This window comes from Macaca nemestrina, chromosome 16, assembly GCF_043159975.1.
Source record: "Macaca nemestrina isolate mMacNem1 chromosome 16, mMacNem.hap1, whole genome shotgun sequence".
Taxonomy (NCBI): Eukaryota; Metazoa; Chordata; class Mammalia; order Primates; family Cercopithecidae; genus Macaca; species Macaca nemestrina.
This window is the reverse complement of record NC_092140.1, coordinates 81,487,888-81,513,694: the sequence shown is the minus strand read 5'-3', so window position 1 is coordinate 81,513,694 and position 25,807 is coordinate 81,487,888. Positions and strand designations below refer to the sequence as shown.

At 45.4% G+C, this 25,807-nt stretch overlaps 1 protein-coding gene and 1 long non-coding RNA gene across 3 annotated transcripts in view; one reads left to right on the top strand and one right to left on the bottom strand.

The window, feature by feature from the left end:
* Positions 1 to 25,807, top strand: part of LOC105490655 (solute carrier family 25 member 30) — a 75,719-nt gene that overhangs the window by 24,280 nt on the left and 25,632 nt on the right. The gene's annotated exons all lie outside the window — the stretch shown is intronic.
* Positions 19,203 to 25,702, bottom strand: LOC105490654 (uncharacterized). Of its 2 annotated transcripts, none has more exons than XR_011614819.1 (3): positions 25,488 to 25,702; positions 24,075 to 24,220; positions 19,203 to 19,647 (listed from the first exon to the last, which is right to left on the bottom strand). It is a non-coding gene; the product is annotated as an uncharacterized lncRNA (long non-coding RNA). The 2 variants fall into 2 exon arrangements; XR_011614820.1 differs by having other exon boundaries at positions 19,203 to 19,642.

Genomic DNA, 25,807 nt, shown 5'->3' with positions numbered 1-25,807 from the left:
AAGAATTAATTGCTGAGGTACATTTTTTTATTTTTAAAAATGTGTACTACGTAAAAGAGACAGAATCTCAATATGTTGCCCAGGCTGGTCTTGAACTCCTGGGCTCAAGTGATCCACTCGCCTCGGCCTCCCAAAGTGCTGGGATTTCAGGCGTGAGCCACAATGCCCAGCCCTGAAATACATTTTCAATTGAGTATGTGTAATTTTATAATTAATAACAATACGAATAGCTTTATCAGTGAACCAACCTTTTTTTTTTTCTTTTTTCTTTTTTACCAAATACCCAGGCTTCAAAGAGAGAACCAAACTTTTGGCAACCAGACTAACTAGTTCAGAAGTTAGAAAAATTGGACTCTGGCCGGGTGTGGTGGCTCACGCCTGTAATCCCAGCACTTTGGGAGGCCGAGGCAGGTGGATCATGAAGTCAGGAGATCGAGACCATCCTGGCTAACACGGTGAAACCCCATCTCTATTAAAAAAATACAAATATATATATATATATATTAGCTGGGCGTGGTGGTGGGCGCCTGTAGTCCCAGCTACTTGGGAGGCTGAGGCAGGAGAATGGTGTGAACCCAGGAGGCAGAGCTTGCAGTGAACTGAGATCTTGCCACTGCACTCCAGCCTCGGCGACAGAGCGAGACTCCATCTTAAAAAAAAAAAAAGGCAAGAAAAATCGGACCCTTACCAAGGTTAATTTTGAGTGATTAGCAAAAGCAACACATAAGAAAAGACATATATGTCCATCCAAGCTGTCCTATAAAATCCTCCTTGAGTTAACATTTTACTTGGTATAGTGTAATTCTTGGTATTAAACCTTAGAATTGTATGATCTCGCTTTGTTTTCTACTAAGTCCCTGGAAACGTTTAAAAAAATATCCTCATAAGCTGAATTCCACAGTGGCATTTGCATTTTATTGCCTCTGTCAGCTCTAACTACTTACACCAGGGTCACCTCCCAATGAATAGTGGCTCATGATTCAGTTTACTGTACAAAGTAGCTATTCGGCCTTGGGACTTTTTAAGTTTGGAAGAATTATTCTGAAGGTATTTTCTTCAGTCATCTGGAGTGATTCCCAGGGAATCTTAATTCCATTTCATTGCCCTCCTGGAGTCTTGCTGTTTTCTCTTGACTGTTCCGGGTTTTTCTGGAGGTGAGAAATGTTACTGGAGGGTAGTGTTAAAGGTCAGAGGATGAACAGATGCAAGGTCAGGATGAGTCTGGAGGGAGTTGAGGAAAAGAAAGCTCTTTGGCAAAATTCTAGAGTCTTTCTCAGACAACAAGTATTATTGGACCGCAATTATGTTCAAAATATTGTGCTTAGGGCAAGCAGGGTATCTCATACATGTAACCTCAGCATTTTGAGGTGGGAAGACCACTTTTGCCCAGGAGTTAAGAGACCGGCCTGGGCAACGTAGGAAGACCTCATCTCCACAAATAATAAGAGAAAAATTAGCCTGGTGTGGTGGTGCCCACCTGTGGTCCCAGCTACTTGGGAGGCTGAGGTGGGAGAATTGCTTGAGCCTGGCAGTTGAGGCTGCAGTGAGCCATGATTGTGTCACTGCACTCCAGCCTTGGCAACACAGCAAGACCCTATCTCAAAAATAAAATAAAATAAAAATAAAAATATTGTGCTCACTGATGTGAAAGAGAAGCATCAAGACATGATATCAACACTAGATTTGAGATATGAGATATAAACTTATTAAAGTTAAATAATACAAGAGATGTACCAAGATAGGTTGATTGTCAATATTAATTACTGAATAATAGCATCAATAAAACCTTTTATGGAGTTAGATTTATTCATTCATAACATACTTGGTTCTAGGCATCTAAGCCCTAGGTTTCTTGGTGAACAAACAATTTGTTGAGCCTTTCTTTTTTTTTTTTTTTTTTTTGAGACGGAGTCTTGCTCTGTTGCCCAGGCTGGAGTGCAGAGACATGATCTCGGCTCACTGCAAGCTCCACCTCCCGGGTTCACACCATTCTCCTGCCTCAGCCTCCCGAGTTGCTGGGACTATAGGCACCCGCCACCACGCCCGGTTAATTTTTTGTATTTTTTAGTAGAGATGGAATTTCACCATGTTAGCCAGGATGGTCTCAATCTCCTGACCTAGTGATCCAACCTCCTCGGCCTCCCAAAGTGCTGGGATTACAGGTGTGAGCCACTGCGCCCAGCCTGTTGAGCCTTTCTAGAGGGTGTGAAGTTTGACTGTGTGAACTCCAAATATCTGAGATACTGGTTTCTTAGTCAATTTATAAAGTGCCAATGTAAGGGACGTGTCCGTGTCACAGCCTCAGGAGGTCCTGACATGTGCCCGAGGTGGGCACAGCTTGGTTTTATATATTTTAGGGAGACATGAGACATCAGCCAATATATGTAAGATGTACATTGGTTCAGTCCTGAAAGGCGAGACAACTCAAATTGGGAAGCGGGCTTCCAGGTCATAGGTAGGTAAGAGACAAACAGTTGCATTCTTTTGAGTTTCTGATGAGCCTTTCCAAAGGAACAATCAATATGCATTTATGTCAGTAAGCAGAGGGATGACTTTGAGTTCTGTCTGTCCTTTGTCCACAGGAATTTATCTTAGTAGCTAATATTTTTTTTGAAATAGAATGGGAGGCAGGTTTGCCCTAAGCAGTTCTCAACTTGACTTTTCCCTTTGGCTTACTGATTTGAGGGTCTTGAGATTTATTTTCCTTTCACAGCTGGGCCTTCAATAACAGGTTAAAGGAAGAAAGTGGGAAATGACAGTGTGAAAAATCCAAGATGAATTTATGGGACTGTATGCAAATAATTTGAATTTTTTCTTCCCAACGGATCTGCTGGACCAGGAGCCTTTTTTTTTTTTTTTTTTGAGACGGAGTCTTGCTCTGTCGCCCAGGCTGGAGTGCAGTGGCCGGATCTCAGCTCACTGCAAGCTCCGCCTCCCGGGTTCACGCCATTCTCCTGCCTCAGCCTCCCGAGTAGCTGGGACTACAGGCGCCCGCCACCTCGCCCGGCTAGTTTTTTGTATTTCTTAGTAGAGACGGGGTTTCACCGTGTTAGCCAGGATGGTCTTGATCTCCTGACCTCGTGATCCGCCCGTCTCGGCCTCCCAAAGTGCTGGGATTACAGGCTTGAGCCACCGCGCCCGGCCCCAGGAGCCTTTTAAGAGATGAAATGAAAGGGAATTGTTAAGAGGTTTAATTTTTAACAGCGCAGCTCTGAGCTCTCCAAAATAAGGTCAATTGCTTTCACTGTCTTGTCAGAAAAGGTCTCTGTTATGCGGAAACCTGGCATGACATGCAGGATAAAGGTCAGGGACAAGCTTGGGGCACGTAATGAAAAGCTGGGAGCAGAGTGGGAATGATGGCGCTTTGAACCCAGCCCCTCTGCAGTGTCGAGATCAACAACCATGGGACCTGCACCAGCGATGTCACCTCCCAGACACCCTGGATTCCAACTGAGAGAGTCAGTGTCTCTGCTGAGCTGGGATGGCTTTTCCTGTTACAACCAGGACACCAGGAGCTGCAGGGTCCTATAGGGGTGGGAGACTCAAGTGAATAGACCTCGTCCCACTGAACTGCCTTTGCAAAAATTGTAACTGAGGGAATTATGACAGTGAAAGAGACCTGACCGAACCGACTCCATCTTGCTTCTAACCTCCAAGCTATCCTTGCTCATTACTGGTCAAACTAACTTTGGGAGGAAGTTAGTTTATACTTTAACTTTGAAGCAAAGATGATAACAGCCCTTTTCCAAAACAGACTCCCTTCTTGCCTGGGGACCAGTCTACTTTTGTGGGACTAACAAATTAGCTACAAGATTAGAAATTATGGTTTAGGGCCAGGTCCGGTGGCTCATGTCTGTAATCCCAGCACTTTGGGAGGCCGAGGCGGGTGGATCACCTGAGTCAAGAGTTCGAGACCAGCCTGGCCAACATGGTGAAACCCTGTCTCTACTAAAAATACAAAAATTAGCCAGGTGTGGTGGCGGGCGCCAGTAATCCCAGCTACTCGGGAGGTTGAGGCAGGAGAATCACTTGAACCTAAGAGGTGAAGTTTTCGGCGAGTTAAGATCGCGCCACTGAACTCCAGCCTGGGCGACAAGCGAGACTGTCTCAAAAAACAAACAAACAAACAGAAAATAATTATGGTTTAGGAGTCATGCATCCTGAGGCTTCAAGATTCTCAACCTCCCCAAATTGCTTCTAGGAATAACATCACTGTTGTAAAGTCTAAAATCAGGGCTTGAGCTCTTTTGCAGACCCTTCATTCCCATGCATCACTGACACCACCCAGACCCATAATCAGGCTCATCTGGTCTTGTGGCCCCCACCCAGGAACTGACTCAGTGCAAGAGGACAGGTTCGACTCCCTCCCTGTGATTTCATCTCCCACCCGACCAATCAGGACTCCCCACTCCCTTGTCTCCTACCTGCCACGTTATCCTTAAAAACCCCAACCCCAGAGTTTTCGGGGAGAATGTTGTGAGTAATAATAAAACTCAGGTCTCCCATACAGCCGGCTCTGTGTGAATTAAACTCTTTCTCCATTGTAATTCCCCTGTCTCAGTAAATCAGCTTTATCTAAGCAGAGGGTAAGGAGAACCTACTGGGCAGTTACACCAGCCATCACTGCACCTGATAGGATTCGGTTCCCTGGGGCTCAGTAGGACTTACCTTGGCTTTGAGAAGGGTGGTGGAGAGAGGGCCAGTGAAATCACCTTTGCAAAAATTATAACAGTGAGAGAATTATAGCAGTGGGGGAGATCTGATCTAACCAACTCCCTCTTGCCTATAGCCTTCAAGCTGCCTTAGTTTTTACTGGGCCAAGCTAACTGTGGGAGATACTCAATAATAGACCTTCCCCAAAACTCAACTGCCTATGTAAAGCTACTGAGAGACCACCAGGCTAGGCAGAGGAGAGGAGCCTGAATTCTGCTAAGGTGTAGACATAAACCACTGCTACCCATCATTCTGGAAGTCACAAGATATGCAACTTCCCCAATGCCTCCTGCAGATAACATCACTACTGTAGAACCTAAGACTGGCTTTTTGAGATGCCTTTTCAGGTTTTTTGCATGTCTAATGCCGATGATGGTTCCACTTGGACCCACCAACCACTCCTGTGGCCCTACCCAAAGCAAATCGGCACACAGGAGGACCATTTCCTACACCCCTGCGATGGCACCCCCAACCAATCAGCAGCAAGCACCCGCTTCCTCCCCCAAACTACCTTTGAAAAACTCCTAACCTCCAGGCCTTGGACAAGACAGATTTGGGTGATGATGCGTCTCCCACGTGGTGTGGCTGGCCTCAGGTAAATTAAATGCTTTCTTTACTGCAGTGATGTGGTCTCCGTGAGTTGATTTTGTTTGTACAGCAGGTAGGAAGAACCTATCAGGTATTCAGCACGAGTGGGAAGGGAGTCCCCCGTCTTAAAGGAAGAAGGAAATGTAGAGGTCACTCAGGCTCACCAGGATCACCTGACTTGTTGGTGACAGAGCTAACCCTCATCTCTACCATGCTTTCTTGTCTTTTGCGGAAACGTGTTATCGCTCAACTCCTGACCAACTGGGTGCCAGGAACGATCCTCAGTAATCTCCTCTTCAATGTGTCTCTGATGCTATCATTTGCCTTTTTCTTCCTCTCCAAATCATCTCTTTATTCCCCTTTCCCCTTCACTTCGTTCTCAGAAGAAAAGTCAGTATCCTTCATTTCAAAGTTTATCCTGTTTGTCCTGCCTTAGTTCAGGTTACTGTGGCAAATTACCACAGACTGGGTGGCTTAAACAACAAACATTTGTTTCTCACAGTTCTGGAGGCTGGAAGTTTGAGATCAGAGTGCTAGCGCGGCCAGGTTCTTTCTTTCTTTTGGTTGTTTTACATTCAGGGGGTACATGTGCATGTTTCTTACATGGACATACTGCATACCGGTGGGGATTGGGCTTTAATGTATCCATTACTCAAATCGTGAACATGGTTCCTGATAGGTAATTTTTCTTTCTTTTTTTTTTTTTTTTTTTGAGATGGAGTCTCGCTCTGTCGCCCAGGCTGGAGTGCAGTGGCGCAATCTACGCTCACTGCAAGCTCCGCCTCCCGGGTTCACACCATTCTACTGCCTCAGCCTCCCGAGTAGCTGGGACTACAGGTGCCTGCCACCACGCCCGGGTAATTTTTTTGTATTTTTAGTAGAGACAGGGTTTCACTGTGTTAGCCAGAATGGTTTCGATCTCCTGACCTCGTGATCCGCCCATCTTGGTCTCCCAAAGTGCTGGGATTACGGGCGTGAGCCACTGCGCCCGGCCTAGGTAATTTTTCAACTTCACTCCCCTCCCAACCTCCACCCTTTTGGAGTTGCCAGTGTCTATTATTTCTGCTTATGCCAAGGCTGGTTGTTGGTGAAGGCCCTTTTCCTTGTTCACAGATAGCTACTTTCTGCTTGTATTCTCATCTGGCAGAGAGTAGAGAGAGGAAGCAAGCTCTCTCCTGTCTTTTTTTTTTTTTGGTGGAGTCTCACTCTGTTGCCCAGGCTGGAGTGCAGTGGTGCGATCTTGGCTCACTGCAACCTCTGCTCCTGGGTTCAAGCCATTCTCCTGCCCCAGCCTCCCAAGTAGCTGGGATTACAGGTGCGTGCCACCATGCCCAGCTAATTTGTGTATTTTTAGTAGAGACGGGGTTTTACCATGTTGGCCAGGCTGGTCTCAAACTCCTAACCTCAGGTGATCTGCCTGCCTTGGCCTCCCAAAGTGCTGGGATTATAGGTATGAGCCACCACACCTGGCCCTATTATTATTATTCTTTTTAAAGTGTCATCTCTCCCAGGAAGATTTCTTTTTTCTTGCTCGGCCGCCCAGCACTGGCCGCGCTAGCACTCTGATCTCAAACTTCCAGCCTCCAGAACTGTGAGAAACAAATGTTTGTTGTTTAAGCCACCCAGTCTGTGGTAATTTGCCACAGTAACCTGAACTAAGGCAGGACAAACAGGATAAACTTTGAAATGAAGGATACTGACTTTTCTTCCGAGAACGAAGTGAAGGGGAAAGGGGAATAAAGAGATGATTTGGAGAGGAAGAAAAAGGCAAATGATAGCATCAGAGACACATTGAAGAGGAGATTACTGAGGATCGTTCCTGGCACCCAGTTGGTCAGGAGTTGAGCGACAACATGTTTGTTCCAAAGTGCTGGAATTACAGGCATGAGCCACCATGCCTGGCCTTTCCCAAGAAGACTTCTACGAACCTGTCCAGGCCATTATACAATTTTGTTTTTTCTTTTTTCCTCTTCCATCAGACTGTAAATCTCTAAATGCAAAGGCATTTCCCTACCTTTTGTACCCAGCATGACAATCAATCGGTGGTTGTTAAATGCATGCATTTAAATAAAAAATTCATTTATTTTCCACAGCAACATGTAAGATTTTTGGTGAAATGTGAAATGTTTCCATTTTTACCAACCACTCTCCACAGATTTAATCAGGTTTTTTTTCTAGGCATATTTCCTCTTGTGGTTCTGTTTCATTTTCTACTTTACTAAACCCAAGAGGAAACAAATATTCAGGATACACATTGGTAGCTAGACATTCTGTTCTAGTTTGCTGGGCCAGATAATCAAGTGAATGCAGATCTTCAAAGGAAGTTGAATTTGTAAACCACTGTCAGACAAAATTAGCAATCAGAAATGCCATTGTCCTAGGCAAGAGAATCTCTTTACAACCCCTCCTGTGGCTGGCTGTGGAAGCACCACAGCTAGACAGTTCACCTCCCGTCGTGTTCTTGCTGGATAACTTGCTGTTATGATTCATTTTAAGGTGAAGCACTAGTGCATGAGAGCAAGTAATAAGGTGTGAAGTTGAAGACATTCATCCTGGACAAGCCCTGGTAGTGTTCCCCTGGTATTCTCATAGCAACCGAGGACAGGAAACAATTCTCAGTCGAATCTTGTAAATTTCCAGATTGGCTTTACTGATAACTTACCTAACATTTATTTAGCACTCATATCATGCTGTGTACGATAGAGTTACACTGAAAAAGCCATCTGACCATTCTATCAAGTTTCCCTTCCTTCCTTCCTTGCTTCCTTCCCTCCCTCCCTCCCTCCCTCCCTTCTTTCTCTCTCTCTCTCTCTCCTTCCTTCCTTCCTTTCTCCTTCCTTCCTTCCTTCCTTCCTCCCTCCCTCCCTCCCTCCCTCCCTCCCTCCCTCCCTCCCTCCCTTCCTTCCTTCCTTCCTTCCTTCCTTCCTTCCTTCCTTCCTTCTCTCTCTCTCTCTCTCTTTTTAGACAGAGTTTCGCTTTTGTTGCCCAGGCAGGAGTGCAATGGCGTAATCTTGGCTCACTGTAACCTCCGCCTCCTGAGTTCCAGCGATTCTCCTGCCTCAGCCTTCAGAGTAGCTGGGACTACAGGTGCCCGCCACTACACCCAGCTAATTTCTGTATTTTTAGTAGAGACGGGGTTTCACCATGTTGGCCAGGCTGGTCTCAAACTTCTGACCTCTGGTGATCTACCTGCCTCAGCTCCCCAAAGTGCTGGGATTACAAGCGTGAGCCACTGCACCCAGCCTTCTTTCTTTTTAGTATAAATGGAAAGAGGACAATGAACACTACATACAAACTACTTTGTTAAATCATCCTTGGTTTTTGTTTTTCAGTGAACTTTGATTAAAGGAAACATATTTGGGGAAAGAGTCATTCTGTTTATTTATGTGGACATTGCATTACATCTGAGAAATAGACAGAGTGTCAAGGTACAGAGGGCACTCTGTTGCCTAGATCAATCAACCCCAGCCAAGGTCTAGTTATCCCTTTTTAGGTAAGTAGGTGAAAGGGTGATGGTGGTAATGTAAGTACTTGCATCTCTGGATATAGAACTTTTCCTAGACTATTGGAAAGTCAAAATTAAGGCTAGGAGTTCCAGGTCATATAGAGACCTCTAGCCATTAAAAACCCTTATGTGGTGTTCACAGAGCAAGTTTGGCATTTGTCCACTCTGAGAGGAATGCATGTCCTTGTGACTCGAATCATCAACTGAGATCTGGCCTTGACCTGTGGGGAAGGACGTGACGAGGAGAGAAACCCAGCAGGACATTGTTATCAGCTCCAGCATAAGCACGAGGGTGAAATGCATCTGCTTCTAGAGCTGCCCTTCTGCAGAGGAATTTGTTAGTTACCCGGCATTGGTTGAGTGTCTATTCTATTTAGAGCTCCTGTTATGTGGGCTAGCTAAGTATCAGCTCTTTAGGTCACAAATACATTGAGCATTTTGGGAAGATACTTAATATGTGTGTGGCTATGTATTTCTCTAACAACTATCCCCTAATTTTTTTTTACATGATGCATTATGTCCATATTAGATTCTGTACAGGGTCCCTTTCCTTTCCTTTCCTTTCTTTTCTTTCTTTCTTTTTTTTTTTTTTGAGACAGGGGGAGTACAGTGGTGTGATCTCAGCTCACTGTAGCCTCAACCTCCTAGGCTCAAGTGATCCGCCTACCTCAGTCTCCTGAGTAGCTGAGACCACAGGTGTGTGCCACCATGCCCAGCTAATTGTTGTATTTTTTTTTTTTTAAGAGACATGGTTTCACCATGTTGCCCAGGCTGGTTTCCAACTCCTGGACTCAAGCGATCCACCTGCCTTGGCCCCTCAAAGTGCTAGGCTTATAGATTTACAGGTGTGAGCCACCATGCCCAACCTTTTCTTTTCTTTTCTTTTTTTTCTTTTTCTTTAACTTACAATGCTTTAATTTTTTGACAGCTTTAATTGAAGTACAAATGATATATAAAAAATTGTGCATATTTAAGTATATACAATTTGATGACTTTGGTTATAATGCACACATACCTGTGATACCATTGCCACAATCAAGGTAACAAATGTGTTCATCATCTCCAAAAGTTTCGTTGTGCCCCTTTTTCTGCCTTTTTATGTGTGTGTATGCAAGGAAGAACACTTAACATGAAATCTACCCTCTTAACAAATTTTTAAGTGCATGACATGGTATACTATTAACCATAGGCACTATGTTATACAGCAGATGTCTAGATCTTAATCATCTTGTGTAACTGTAGCTTCACACCCATTGAAAAACTCCCCATTTCCTCCATCCTCTGGCAGCCTCCATTGTATTTTCTGCTTCTCTAAATTTGATTATTTTAAAGGCCTCATGTAAGCGACATCATGCAGTATTTGTCCTTCTGTGACTGACTCATTTCACCTAGCATAATGTCCTTTAGGGCCAGCCGTATTGTCGCAAATCAACCCCTAACAATTTCATGCCTTGATTCTGTAGTAGCTCCCGTTCACATGAGCAGTGATAAAGTGTGCTTAATTGTGTGTTTGAGTCAGGTCTTTATACTCTTACTGCATGAAGCTATCCACAACCATGCACACGAGTAGTGTCTGTGTAAGAGCAGGCACAGTCAAACAGAAAGCACTCTGTTTCTGGCATGTCTGCAGAGCTTGGACACTGGTGTATGCAGAGACCCTCACAAGACTCTCCTTAAAACCCAAAGTGATTTTAAAACTTATGGTCGGACGTGGTGGCTCAGATCATATCACTGTACTCCAGCCTGGGCAACAGAGTGAGACTCTGTCTCAAAAAACAAAAAAACACCAAATTAAACCACTTGAGGTTGTACAAGAAATAGTCGGAGTGACTGAATCCTGCTGTGGAATCAATAACATGTGATTTGCTTAAAGGTTTACTTAAGTAAGTTATAAATCTAGGATACTTTTTTTTTTTTTTTTTTTTTCCTGTAGCCCAGGCTGGAGTGCAGAGGCTTCCATCTCAGGAAATGTCTCCTGTAGGTTGTGTTTGTTTGTTTGTTTTGTTTTGTTTTGTTTTGAGACAGAGTCTCACTCTGTTGCCCAGGCTGGAGTGCAGTGGCGCAATCTCAGCTCACTGCAACCTCTGCCTCCTGGGTTCAAGCGATTCTTCTGCCTCAGCCTCCTGAGTAGCTGGGATTACAAGCGCCCGCCACCACACCCGGCTAATTTTTGTATTTTTAGCAAAGACGGAGTTTCACCATGTTGGTCAGGCTGGTCTCAAACTCCTGACCTCGTGATCCACCTGCCTCGGACCCAAAGTGCTGGAACTATAGGCATGAGCCACCACACCCGGCCAGATGCCTCCCATATCTTTGAACGCCTCCCGGGTTCAAGCAGTTTTCCTGTCTCAGTTTCCCGAGTAGCTGGGATTACAGGCACCCACCACCATGCCCGGCTAATTTTTGTATTTTCAGTAGAGGCGGGGTTTCACCATGATGATCAGGCTGGTCTTGAACTTCTTGCCTGAAGTGATCCGCCTGCCTCGGCCTCCCAAAGTGCTGGGGGAGCCACCGCGCCCGGCCTATGATGCACATTTTGTTATTAGTTTTACATATACAGTGTTATCAGTGAGGAAAACCATAGGCAATAATACCCAGTTAAAGTGGTCTTTTTCTCAAGAAACAAGAAGCCTGGAGGTAGAAAGTTGCTGGCATTGGTTTAGCTGCCCGATAATATCAATAAGACGCTGACCCTTTCTGTCTTTCAGTCTTGCCTTTCTTAGCACGTGGGCCTTTTGTTAACATGCTTGTTACTTCGTGAGAGTGAGATTGTGGCCACAGCTGCAGGTACCATGTTTGTATTCAAGCACGAGAATGGGGAAGGGGCAGTGCCAGTGACCACTGCTCCTCGGCCTCTCCTCTTTGTGCAGAAGTAAAGCCTTTCTCAAACACCCCCCCTTACGCTGCCCGAGAGTTTCATGTTTGTCTCGTTGTACAGAACTTGTCACGTGGCCATGCTTAGCTGCAAGAAAGGCTGGGAAAGAAATTTGTTTTGTTTTGCTTTGTTTTTTGAGATGGAGTCTCGCTCTTTCGCCAGGCTGGAGTGCAGTGGTGTGATCTTGGCTCACCGCAACCTCTGACTCCCTGGTTCAAGTGATTCTCCTGCCTCAGCCTCTCGAGTAGCTAGGATTACAGGCATGTGCCACCATGCCCAGCTAATTTTTGTATTTTCAGTAGAGATGGGGTTTCACCATGTTGTATGGTCTCGATCACGGACCTCATGATCCGCCTGCCTCGGCCTCCCAAAGTGCTGGGATTACAAGTGTGAGCCACCGCGCCCAGCCGGGAAAGAAGTATTTAACATTTTCAGCTTCCATAGTGGAGGCTGGCACAGCAGAGGAGGATTAGAAATAAGTTGCCCTACTAATGGCTTCTAGAGAGTCCCCACCAGTCCTTCATTAGGGAAGGAAGATGTGACCAGAATCTTTTCAGTGGCTTCCTTTTGTGGCATTTAGATGTAAATTAGATTTTTCAGGGTTTCAAGGAGCAGGCACATCCTCAGATTATTTCCATGAATGAAGGCCAATTATAAGGCTACATGGGGAAATAAAGGACACAAGAAGTTGTCTCAGGCCACGTGATGAGGCCATACAGGAAGTGGTCGGGGATGTACTTGTAGCCCCGTGGCTCTGATAGCAACTCTGGTGGCACCATCACAATACCTAGAAGTGACTCTTCAGAACTGGGCAACTGTGGGGATCCCTGGTCTGGGGCTCCACCATGACAGGGATGGAGCTGTTTTGCTTCTGACTCTACTGCTCTCGTCTGTATCAGCAGATTTTCACTCGTACCTTATGTCAAATGTCCCGAGAGTTCCTGTGGGACAGCCTTCACCATCCAGCAGAGGGCCACTATAGGGCAGAGCTCTCAAGGCCACCTCGGGCCTCTATCCATGTCTCCCTTGACCTATCTGTGTGACCGGGTGATGGGTCATGTGTAACCACTGTTGATCACACTCTGAGGGGATTGTGGGTGAGATGGGCTCCCCGGGGCTTTGGAGGAGGTAATGAAACAATGGCTAGTCCTGGACCCTGGCTCTAGGCCATCTGCTAAGCTGTATCAAACTAGCCATTTTTTTTTTCTTTTTTGGTTGTTAGTTTCTATTTCATAATCATCAACTTAACTCTGCAATCCAGCTAGGCATGGAAGGGAACAAGGAAAACATGGAGCCCAAAGGGAACTGAGCGAGAGCACAAAGATTCCAGGATACTATGAGCAAACCGGTGGAGGGGCACTCTCCTGAGCTATAGAAGGAATGGTCTGGTGGTTAAGATAAAACACAGTCAGCAATGGTGATCTTCTTGCTGGTCTTGCCATTCCTGGATCCAAAGCGCTCCATGGCCTTCACAATATTCATGCCTTCTTTCTCCTTGCCAAAGACCACATGCGTGCCATCCAACCACTCAATCTTGGCAGCGCAAATGAAAAACTGGGAACCATTTGTGTTGGGTCCAGCATTTGCCATGGACAAGATGCCAGGACCTGTATGCTTCAGGATAAAGTTGTCGTCATCAAATTTCTCCTTGTAAATGGACTTCCACCAGTGCGATTACGGCATGAGAAGTCACCACCCTGACATATAAACCCTGGAATAATTCTGTGACAGCAGGGACCTTATAACCAAATCCTTTCTCCGTAGTGCTCAGAGTGTGAAAGTTTTTTTCTGCTGTCTTTGGAAACTTGTCTGCAAACAACTTGAAGGAGACGCAGCCTAAGGGCTTGCCGTCGATGGCGATGTCAAAGAACACCGTGGGGTTGACCGTGGCTGATAGTACAAGGCTCCTGGTGGTGGCAGCATCTGCAAAGCCCATTTTTAAAAAATGCAGCTATTTCACTATTTATACAATCATTCATCTTTCTATCTTCATTTTCTTGAAATTAAATCCCTAAAACCTTTCTGCCTTGACTATGCAGGGTGCCAGAAAACCAGAACAAATAATAACCAAAAAGGTCACATTTGTATTGCTTTGGTGGTGTATGTTCATATATATATATATATATATTTTTTTTTTTTTTTAAATTAAAAATATTGATAGGCTGGGCACTGTGGCTCATGCCTATAATCTCAGCACTTTTGGAGGCCGAGGCCGGCAGATTGCTCGAGGTCAGAAGTTCGAGACCAGCCTGGCCAACATGGTAAAACCCGTCTCTTCTAAAAATACAAAAAATTAGCCTGGTGTGGTGGTGCATGCCTATAATGCCAGCTACTCTAGAGGCTGAGGTAGGAGAATCACTTGAACCTGGGAGGCGGAGGTTGCAGTGAGTCGAGATCGCACCATTGCACTCCAGCCTGGGCGACAGAGTGAGACTCTGTCTCCAAAAAATATATATATGTGTGTATGTATATGTATATATATGTGTGTTTGTATATATATATGTGCATATATATATATAAAAAGAGAGAGAAATAGAGAGAGAGAAGGGGAGAGAGAGAGAGAGGTGAAATTTGCATAGCATTTAACTGTTTTCTTTTGTTGAGATAGGCTCTTCTTCTGTCACTCAGGCTGGAGTGCAGTGGTGCCATCACAGCTTACTGCAGCATTGACCTCCTGGGCTCAAGTGATCCTCCCACCTCAGCCTCCAGAGTAGCTGGGACTACAGGCATGTGCCACCGTGCCCGGCTAATTTTTGTATTTTTTGTCAAGATGGGGTTTTGCTATGTTGCCCTGGTTGGTCTCCAATTCCTGAGCTCAAGCGATCTGCTCACTATGGCCGCCCGAAGTGTTAGAGTTATAGGCGTAAGCCACTGTGCCCAACCCATTTACATGTTTTAAAGTGCACAACTTGGTGACATTTAGTGTGTTTACAGTGTTGTGCAACCATCACCTTTACCTGGTTCCAAAAGATATGTTTTTGAACAAGTGTGCATGAGTGTTGGGGATGATATTTCTCCTGTATTGAAAAGACTCTGTCAACGTTGCCTGCTAGACTGGCCCCAGGTGCTATAGGTTTATGGACCTAAACGCCTTTCTTGACTTTGCATAAGGAAAAGGTATCTTCCTGACCAAATGTCTCGGGCAACTCTCCCAATTCTCAGAAACTCCTTGGTCTTTCATGGTCTGCCATCCCTCAGCTGCAGAATTTGCAGTGAGACGCTATGTGTTCACCGAGGATTATTGTTTAACCATTTTATGGCTATTTAGATAGCAGTTAAATTTACACAAAAACAAACAAATGATGACCAAACCAAGTCACTGTCAAGGTCACAGGTGGCTATGTCTAACAAAAAAACAGAAGCTCTCCTTCAATTCACTTGGAGAGGAATTTTCCAGCAGCATAAGGCCTCAAGATGAGTTGTCAGAGGGTAAGCTGCTGCTCAACCTAAACAACTATTTATTTATTTATTTATTTTTGAAACAGAGTGTTGTTCTGTCACTCAGGCTGGAGTGCGATGGCACGATCTTGGCTCACTGGAACCTCCGCCTTCCAGGTTCAAGCCATTTTCCTGCCTCAGCCTCCCAAGTAGCTGGGATTACAGGCACACACCACCATACCCAGCTAATTTTTGTAATTTTAGTAGAGACAGGGTTTCACCATGTTACCTAGGCTGGTCTTGAACTCCTAGCCTCAAGCGATCTGCCTGCCTTGGCTTCCCAAAGTGTTGGGATTGCACTCAAAACAAAACAAAACAAAAAGACAAAGAAACAAAAAAACGAAGAGTATGGTTTGATTGGACTTTTTTTGTTTTTTTTTGAGACGGAGTCTCGCTCTGCCGCCCAGGCTGGAGTGCAGTGGCCGGATCTCAGCTCACTGCAAGCTCCGCCTCCCGGGTTCACGCCATTCTCCTGCCTCAGCCTCCCGAGTAGTTGGGACTACAGGCGCCCACCACCGCGCCCGGCTAGTTTTTTGTATTTTTTAGTAGAGACGGGGTTTCACCGTGTTAGCCAGGATGGTCTCAATCTCCTGACCTCGTGATCCGCCCGTCTCGGCCTCCCAAAGTGCTGGGATTACAGGCTTGAGCCACCGCGCCCGGCCGGACTTTTTCTTTTTTTTTGAGATGGAGTTTCACTCTTGTTGCCCATGTTGGAGTGCAATGGCGTGATCTTGGCTTACCGCAACCTCTGCTTCCCGGGTTCAAGCAATTCTCCTGCCTCAGCCTCCTGAGTAGCTGGGATTACAGGCATGCACCACCATGCCTGGCTAGTTTTTTGTATTTTCAGTAGCGATGGGTTTTCACCATGTTGGCCAGGCTGGTCTCAAACTCCTGACCTCAGGTGATCCGCCCGCCTCGGCCTCCCAAAGTGCTGGGATTACAGGCATGAGCCACTGTGCCCAGCCTGATTGGAATTTTATAATCAGTATTTTTTTCAAAACTGGATTTTCATTTTAGTGGGCTATGAACAGTATGAACAAAAAATAAAATAGAATAATTAAGAATACGGTGCATTACAGATACAGTAAGTATTCCTTCTAGAAATGTTTGTCTCAGTAGTGTGTTTGTGTGTATATGTGTTTACTGGGTTATGATGTAAAATGCATTTCTTAATGTGGGTTATAGTTTAACAAGTTTGAAAGCCACGGACTTAAATGGCTTTGGACCCGTCAGAACAGCTCAGACTTTTTTCACCAGCCTTGGGCCTCAGCCAGCTTCCCTGACCCTTCCACTATTGCCAGATGGAAATGTCATGGTTATGTTCAGAGTCCTTGTGCTAAACTCATGTATGCTCTTTATCAGAGGCAAAAATGGAGCATGACAGTCTGTTCTTAGGGCAAGTTCCAAGAACTGAGAACACAGTCCTCACAGGGTCATACAACTTTCAATTTTCCAGTTCCTAAACCGGTGTCAGTTCTGACTGTGCTCTCCTTGGTTATTCTGTGAATATACTTGAACGATCGAGGGCGTTTCTGCAGTGACGAGCTGGGGCACTGTCCTCCCTGACGCTCCGAAAAGCCACACTGCAGAACACTCTGGATAAAATTACCCCTGGGAGCCACCTGTTTACTACCCTTTATGCTTGAAGCTCTCAGCATGCAGTGCCCCGGATCACTTACAGTTCCCCAACTTCTTTTTCATGAAAAGAGCCATTCATTTCATCTCTTGGAGGTTGCAATTTGCCCTTTAAATTTTGCCTGTGATAAACTTAAGTCTGATAGCTTGCTTTGGCAGTACCTATGTGAAAGCAACTCGGAAAGTTAGAGAGTGAAATATTTAGCCAAATGATGGGCTAAAAAAGATAATACAAGCAATTCCAGTTAAGGTTCAGATTGAATTTCTTCTTCTTTTTTTTTTTTTTGGGCCAAGGTCTCATTCTGTTGCCCAGGGGTGCAGTGGCACGATACGGCTCACTGCAGCCTCAACCTTCCTGGGCTCAGGTGATCCTCCCACTTCAGCCCCCTGACTAGCTGAGGACTACAGGTGTGTGCCATCATGCCCAGCTAAGTTTTGTTTTTTGGGCTTTGTTTGTTTGTTTTGGTAGAAACTGTGTTTCGCCATCTTCCCGAGTCTTCTGTGCCCAGCTGTTCTGAGATTTCTTTTTTTTTTTTTTTTTTTTTTGAGACGGAGTCTCGCTCTGTCGCCCAGGCTGGAGTGGAGATTTCTTTTCAGTGTTATCTTGAGAATTCCTTTCCCCATCCTCCTTTGCTGGTCTCTTATTTCCTGAACTCCATTTCTCAGTTTCTTCCTTAGTTCTGGGGAAGAATATCCTTCATTAGCTTTCTTGGGGACACATACATGAAAGAGGTCAATTCTTTAAGAGCTTGCACCTGTTGGGTGTGGTGGCTCATGCCTGTAATCCTAGCACTTTGGGAGGCCAAGGCAGGTGGATTACCTGAGGTCAGGAGTTCGAGACCAGCCTGGCCAACATGGTGAAACCCCATCTCTACTAAAAATTCAAAAATTAGCCAGGTGTGGTGACACACACCTGTAGTTGCAGCTCCTCAGGAGGCTGAGGCCTGAGAATCGCTGGAACCCAGGAGGTGGAGGTTGCAGCGAACTGAGATTGCATCATTGCACTCCAGACTGGGTGACAGAGCAAGACTCCATCTCAAAAAAAAAAAAAAAAAAAAAAAAGAGCTTGCACATATGTAACTTTTGAATTCTCCCACTGCTGGTGTGGTTAGGTGGATATTATCGTTTGGCAATGATTTCCCCTCAAATTTAAGTCATTGCTCCATCATTTTCTAGTTTCCAGAATTGCTATTGAGAAATTTTATCATTATTCTTAATCCTTTAACTGTGATTTGTTTCTTTTTTGTCTCTCTCTCTCTCCCCACCCAAATTAGGCTTTAAAAGTTAAAAAGAGGCCGAGTGCGGTGGCTCACGCCTGTAATCCCTGCACTTTGGGAGGCCGAGGCGGGCAGATCACGAGGTCAGGAGTTCAAGACCAGCCTGACCAACACGGTGAAATCCCGTCTCTACTAAAAATACAAAAATTAGCCAGGCATGGTGGTGCACACCTGTAATCCCAGCTATTCAGGAGACTGAGGCAGGAGAATTGCTTGAACCTGGGAGGTGGAAGTTGCAGTGAGCAGAGATCACACCACTGCACTCCAGCCTGGGTGACAGAGCTAGACTCTGTCTCAAAAAAAAAAAAAAAAAAAAAAAAAATGTTTAAAAGAAGGCTGGGCTTGGTGGCTCATGCCTGTAATCCCAGCACTTTGGGAGTCCAAGGTGGGCAGATCATGAGGTCAAGAGATTGAGATTAGCCTGGCCAGTATAGTGAAACCCCATCTCTACTAAAAAGACAAAAATTAGCTGGGTGTGGTGGCATGTGCCTGTAGTCCCAGCTGCTCGGGAGGCTGAGGCAGGAGAATCACTTGAACCTAGGAGGTGGAGGTTGCAGTGAGCCAAGATTGCGCCGCTGCACTCCAGTCTGGACGACAGAGCGAGACTCCATCTCAAAAAAAGAAAAAAAAAAATAACACGAACAAACTGGAGAAGGGTATAACTGGCAGAAAAATGCCCAGGGATGAAGGTAGCAAAACTCAATGACAACAGAAAGGCTTACCTTCCTCACGGTCCCTGCTGATGGATCAGACACAACTTCTCTATAAAAATGGGACATATAATAATTGTAGGGAGCCGGGCATGGTGGCTCACACCTGTAATCCCAGCACTTTGGGAGGCTGAGGCGGGTGGATCATCTGAGGTCAGAAGTTCGAGACCAGCCTGGCCAACATGATGAAATCCTGTCTCTACTAAAAATACAAAAATTAGCCAAGAGTGGTGACGCATGCCTGTAGTTGCAGCTCCTCAGGAGGCTAAGGTAGGAGAATCGCCTGAACCTGGGAGGCGGAGGTTGCAGTGAGCCGAGATGGCACTACTGCACTCTAGCCTGGGCGACAGAATGAGATCTGTTTCAAAAAAAAAAAAAAAAAAATTGTAGGGGGCCAAGGGAAAACTTCCCTTTTGCTGTCTGAAGCCTTGCTGAAAATAAATTCACAAAAGGCAAATTAATAGGAGAAATGCCGGACAAAATTTATTAATGTGCATGGGGGAAAATCACAGAGCGATTTCTTCACCACACAGTGGGGTAGAGAATCTTGTTACAAGAGCATCCGGTAAGACTGTCAGGAGGTCTTCCTGAAGGTCTCATATCCTCTTCTTGAGTGAAAGGGAGATGGGGAAACGTGGATGATTTAGGAAGGTGGTAAATGATCTTCAGGGGAAGTCAATGGAATTGAAATATACAACGGCCTGGGACAAACTCTGTTGGACCCAATGAGCAAACAGTGGTTTGTGACGAAAGTCTATCCATGTGTGTGGACCAAGTTGTCTTTCTTCTTGCAATGAGTTCAGTTAATGAAAACTTGAGGAAGGGACCAGAGGTAACTATTTTCTTTTTTGGTGGATCCAGACTTCAGGCAGACAAAGGACCTTCAGAGTACAACTTCCTCCTGTGCTACGGGAGAGACAGAGGATTGAGAGACAGGAAGATGGGAGGAAAGTTAGAGAGATGTGGCCTCTTGTTCAGTTCAGTATGTCAAAGCACCGTGTTTTGGGGTAGCAGTTTCAGGACCCAGCCCAGTATAGTTCCCTAGTCCTGGTGCCCAGTCTCAGATCTCTTCAAGATAAACAATCTCATTAATGTCCTGATTTTTTTTCATCATCCAATTACCCAGCTCATCTAGGCTGGTATATCTGTTGTTATATGATCATGTAACTCTGGAAGGTTTAGAGTTAAATATAGAAACGACGAGCTAAATCAAACCCATAGTACTAATATTTTTAGTACTAACCATTAAGTGTAAGACAATCTGCATGTGTCTGCTATTCATGCGAAGTGTAGTAGTAAAGAAATTATCCTCATAGGGAATCTTACAGATTACCTTGCAATTTCAATTTAAAATGTGCAATTGATTTTATATTTGTGACTTTAAAATGAAGGTGTGAGATAATTTGGTAAAGTGTATACATTGTACTGATTGTATTAAGATAATCTTGTTACAAGAGTGTCCGGTAAGGCTGTCAGGAGGTCTTCTTCAAGGTCTCATGACAGTTGCTTCTGCTACTGTTACAGGCTGTTACAGGCTGTGCCATTTCCCCTTTTACCAAATGAACCCCAACAGGCTCAGGAAACGACAGCTAAGGCACAGCTGAGACCAGACTGGAATATTCAAATGCAAATTTTGCTAAAGGCTCACATAGGGATCGGCAAACAGTTTTTGTAAAGAACTAGATTGTGAAGATTTTATTCTTTAGGGCCCAGGAGGCAAAACTGAGATTCTGTAGATACTTACATAACCATTTAAAATGTAGCCACTTAAAAAATATAAAAACTGGGTCGGGGGCGGTGGCTCACGCCTGTAATCCCAGCACTTTGGGAGGCCAAGGCGGGCAGATCACTTGAGGTCAGGAGTTCCAGACCAGCCTGGCCAACATGGTGAAACCCCATCTCTACTAAAAATTAGCTGGGCATGGTGGTGGGCACCTGTAATCCCAGCTACTCTCGAGGCTGAGGCACAAGAATCGCTTGAATCCAGGAGGTGGAGGTTGCAGTGAGCCGCGATCACGCCACTGCACTCCAGCCTGGGCGATAGAGAGAGACTCAGTCTCAAAAATAATAATAATAATAAAAATAAAAAATAAAAAAATATATAAACTATTCTTAATTCTGGGGCTATACCAAGACAGGCAACTGGATAAATTGGTCCATGGACCATAATTTGCTAACCCTTGGGCATAAAATTTAAAAAGATATCAAAATAAATAAATGCAGAGAATAACGCAAAATTAAATAAACCAGATTTCTAAGTACAACTCACCAGACTTCACATGAGTTTCCCTGCACTGTTGTTCTTACCATTGTGTCTACTGGAACACATCTAAGGAAGCAGAAGTACTTTTGAGCAGGGCTTACAACTGTGGTGATATCAATGGGAAGGGACAGACAATTTGAAAAAGCCTCCGTCCTGACCTCTGTCTTCCTGCCAACTCTCAAATTATAGAGACTCTCCAAATGTGCTTGTATTTATTGGGGGCCCACAGTGCCCGGTGCTATGCTGAGCACTAAGAATACGGTAGTGAGCAAGACTGGGTCCCTACCCCAAGGAGCTTACGGTTCCATGGGAAGACTGTCAAGAAAACGGCTCATTCTTTTGAAGTGCGGTAACTGTTCTCATAGCAGCATGGATGCACAACGTGGGCAGGCACCCACTGCACCCAGTTTTTAGGGACTAGGAGAGACTTCCTAGAGGACATGGTGTCCAAACTGAGGCCTGATGGATGAGAAGAACTTAGCAAGAGAAATAACTCAGCAGGTGCAATGCAGTATGTGCCAAGTCGCAGCGGTAAAAGGGAGTGTCACTGTGTTTGGGGAGCTATGAGTATTTTATACGACCATTCAATGACTTACACAAAAGATGCATTCTCAACAAAGCACCTGTAACCAGGAAAAACAAATGCCCAAAGCAACATTCCTATAAAACAGGATTTCTCAAACTTCAGTACTATTGCCACTTTCCCGGGCATTGTTGAACGTTTAGCAGCATCCCAGGTCCCTACCAACTTGCCAGTAGCAAGCATCTAGAGTTGAGGCAACCAAAAAACTCCAGACATTGCGAATGTCTCCTGGAGGGCAAAATCTCATTGAGATTGAGAACTGCTGCAAAAAAATATAATGATAAAGAATGTCATGGGCTCATTCCCAGTACACCAGCTAGGAACACTGGCCTATCCAGGTGTTCTTGTTAGGAGTAGCAATGGCTCATTGCTGCTCCATTTTGCCAAGGAGAGGAGGTGACCAGATGTCTCAGTCAGATACAACCTCCTCCTTCCACCAACCACCAATTGCTACCCCTGAAAGGTCTGACTAAGGCCTTTCATTCTGCAAACACCGAGGGACCCCCATCCAGAAAAACCTGCTAGACTCATTCTTGGCAAGATGCAGGTCCATATTATCTGCACCATTCCTGTAGTTTAATGTGGTTACACAAACATTTACCAAATTGTAGTTGATTCCAAAGCATTTGTTTTTTATTGCCACTATATAGTGCACATACAGTTGCCAAGATGATGAAAACCAGGATGTGGGTAAAAAATGGTTCCTGCTGCCCAGCTCCTCATAGAGATTGGCATCATCCACCTAAGGGAGTGTAGTGAGGGCTTTTGGCTGTATGGATCTTACTGTTTTAACAGTTTGCTAATAAAAGTCTTAAGTGGCAAAAAAAGTCCAGCTACTTGAGAAGTGTCTATATGGCCGGACTTTAGAATACAGGATTGAGAGGCAAGTACATGAGTGACACGGATAGGGAACTAGATTCTTACCGCTGGAGGGCTCTAAGGACCACTGGTCAGGGGCCTTGTGTGCCAGCCTGAGGGCTTACTTTTAATCTTGAGGACACTGGGGAGCCAATGAAGAATTTTAAACTGGTGAGTGCCATGGCCAGATGAATTCAAATTTCTACAGCACTTACATTTTACAAAGTACGTTTCTGCACACGTCGCCTCATTTAACATTCTGTAGGGAGGGTATTGTTTCCATTTTGCAACTGAGGACTTTAATGAACTCAAGGCCAGAGAGCTAATAAAGTTGTGACCAGGACTGAGTAGAACCTAGGTCTTCATTTCCATATTGCTACCTGGGTGTGTTAACTGTAGTCAGATAAAAAACATGCACAAAGAGCCAAATAGGGGGAAAGTTGAAGCCAAAGAATAGATGAAAAAGAAGCTGCTTCCAACAGGGACTAGCACTGAATAGTTCATAGATATATTTCTGGACTTACTACTTTTTTTGTTATTCTTTTTTTTTTTCTTTGGAGATGGAGTCTCGCTCTGTTGCCAAGGCTGGAGTGCAGTGGCACAATCTCAGCTCACTGCAATCTCCGCTTACCAGGTTCCAGCAATTCGCCTGCCTCAGCCTCCCAAGTAGCTGGGACTGTAGGCAGGCAGCACCATGACCAGCTAATTTTTGCATTTTTAGTGGAGACAGGGTTTCGCCATGTTGGCCAGGCTAGTCTTGTACTCCTGACCTCAGGTGATCCACCTGCTTCGGCCTCCCAAAGTGTTGGAATTATAGGTGTGAGTCACGGCGCCCGAACTTTTTTTGTTATTCTTGTTTCTAAACTGGTTATGCTGCTGCAACCAAGTTACTATTCCCTAGAGAAATAGTTTCCAATTCATGGGCCAAGACCCTTGGGGGAACCCAAGGTTACTGCAGGGGGCCCACAAATTCAATATGCATTTTCATAATGGACACTGAGAATACTACCATCTATTTTACAGGGACTCCAGAGTTTTAAAAAATTCATTTTTCTTTCCAAAAGATCTTTGGCCAGGCATGGTGGTTCATGCCTGTACTCCCAGCACTTTGGGAGGCCAAGGCAAGAGGATTGCTTGAGTATAGGAGTTTGAGGCTGCAGTGAGCTGTGACTGGGCCACTGCACTCCAGCCTGGGTGACAGAGCGAGACCCTGTCTTGAAAAGCAAAACAAAACAAAAGCACAAAAAAACCCACAAAAGGATCTTCATACTTGAAGTTTGGCGATTCCTGTGTATTTCTAAGTATTATGTGAGTATTAGCACAGGCTGGTGGGGCTTAGGGTAATGGTAGACTTTGGGTGTCCAAAAGCTCTACAGGAGAGGGAGGAATCCAGTACTTAGTATGCAGTGCCACACAGTCGTGAGTCTGGAAAGGACTTGGTGAGGTGAGAGAGAGGTAGAAAGCGTCATGTTCTTATTTCCCTGCCCTAGAAAGGCAAGCATTCCAATGACTTTCCCCCACAGGCTGGGGATTGTATTTGTTTTTATGGCCAGAATTCAGGGGATACTTCAAACGGGTCCATATTTTATTGATTTCAAAAGAGTGCGTGGCAAAAATCCAGGTACTCACCTAGAGTCCAGTTTGGAGGACAGAAAAGGGATTGTTTAAGCTCCGCCTGGGGCCTGAGCTGGAGACACAGAAGGAAATGAGATAGATGGCCCCGGGCCCTGGTTCTGTAACAGGCCAGTTATCTCATGAAAACTCTGTTTCATCACCTGTAAAATGGAAATAACATTTCTTTGGCTTGAATGAATCAAGGAATGTAAAGATTCCTGGAGTACCACTTTGCATCAATAGATGCAAGTTTTATACATATGCATTTATTCTTTTTTCTTTTTTTTTCCGAGATGGAGTCTCGCTCTGTCGCCCAGGCTGGAGTGCAGTGGTGTGATCTCAGCTCATCACAACCTCCACCTCCCAGGTTCAAGTGATTCTCCTGCCTCAGCCTCCCGAGTAGCTGGGATTACAGGTGCCATCACCACATTCGGCTACTTTTTGTATTTTTAGTAGAGACGGGGTTTCTCCATATTGGTCAAGCTAGTCTCGAACTCCCGACCTCAGGTGATCTGCCCGCCTTGACCTCCCAAAGTGCTGGGATTACAGGCGTGAGCCACGGCACCCGGCTCCAGCTACTTGGGAGGCTGACGCAGGAGAATCACTTGAACCTGGGGGCCGGAGGTTGCGGTGAGCCGAGATGGCGCCACTGCACTCCAGCCTGGGCAACAAGAGCGAGGCTCCGTCTCAAAACAAAACAAAACAAAACAAAAATATACCTGGGTGTACTTGAACACAAACACTGCAATACCATTAAAAAATGTGATATATTAATATACAACTATTTACATATATGTATATTATATATATTATATATGTAAAAGTTTCTACTCATATAGTATGGTTCTTTTAATTTTTTGGTCTATTTGGACATTTTCTTTTTTTTTTTTTGAGAGGGAGTATCACTCTGTTGCCCAGGCTGGAGTGCAGTGGCGCGATCTTGGCTCACTGCAACCTCCGCCTCGCGGGTTCCAGCGATTCTCCTGTTTCAGCCTCCTGAGTAGCTGGGATTACAGGCGCCCGCCACCACGTCCGGCTACGCTAATCTGTACATTTTATTATTTTTTATTTTTATTTTTTTATTTTTTTGAGACGGAGTCTCGCTCTGTCACCCAGGCTGGAGTGCAGTGGCCGGATCTCAGCTCACTGCAAGCTCCGCCTCCCGGGTTCACGCCATTCTCCTGCCTCGGCCTCCCGAGTAGCTGGGACTACAGGCGCCCGCCACCTCGCCCGGCTAGTTTTTTGTATTTTTTAGTAGAGACGGGGTTTCACCGTGTTAGCCAGGATGGTCTTGATCTCCTGACCTCGTGATCCGCCCGTCTCGGCCTCCCAAAGTGGTGGGATTACAGGCGTGAGCCACCGCGCCCGGCCTAATCTGTACATTTTCAAGCTAAAAGCTGGGGTATAAAAAAATAAGGGCAAATTTACTTCCATCCAACTGTGAAGGTTCACGCGGGCACAGAGAACCGCCCCCTGAGAAGGTTGCTTTTCCAGGGTTCTCGATGCGTTCCCCAAATTTCTCTTCCACCTCCCAGTCGATATCAGAGGCCACATCAGGCGCCACCGAGTCCGAAGCAGCTTCCTCCTCAGGCAGCGGCAGTGGAAGATCCCGAAAGGGACTTGGGGCTGGCCCCGCCCCTAAGTGTCTCTGTCGGGGGGGGGTCAGGGGCGTGCCATGGGCGTGGCTAGTGCTGGCAGAAACCAATGGGAACTGAGGAGGTTGGCGTGTTTGCGCGGGCGGGGCGGGG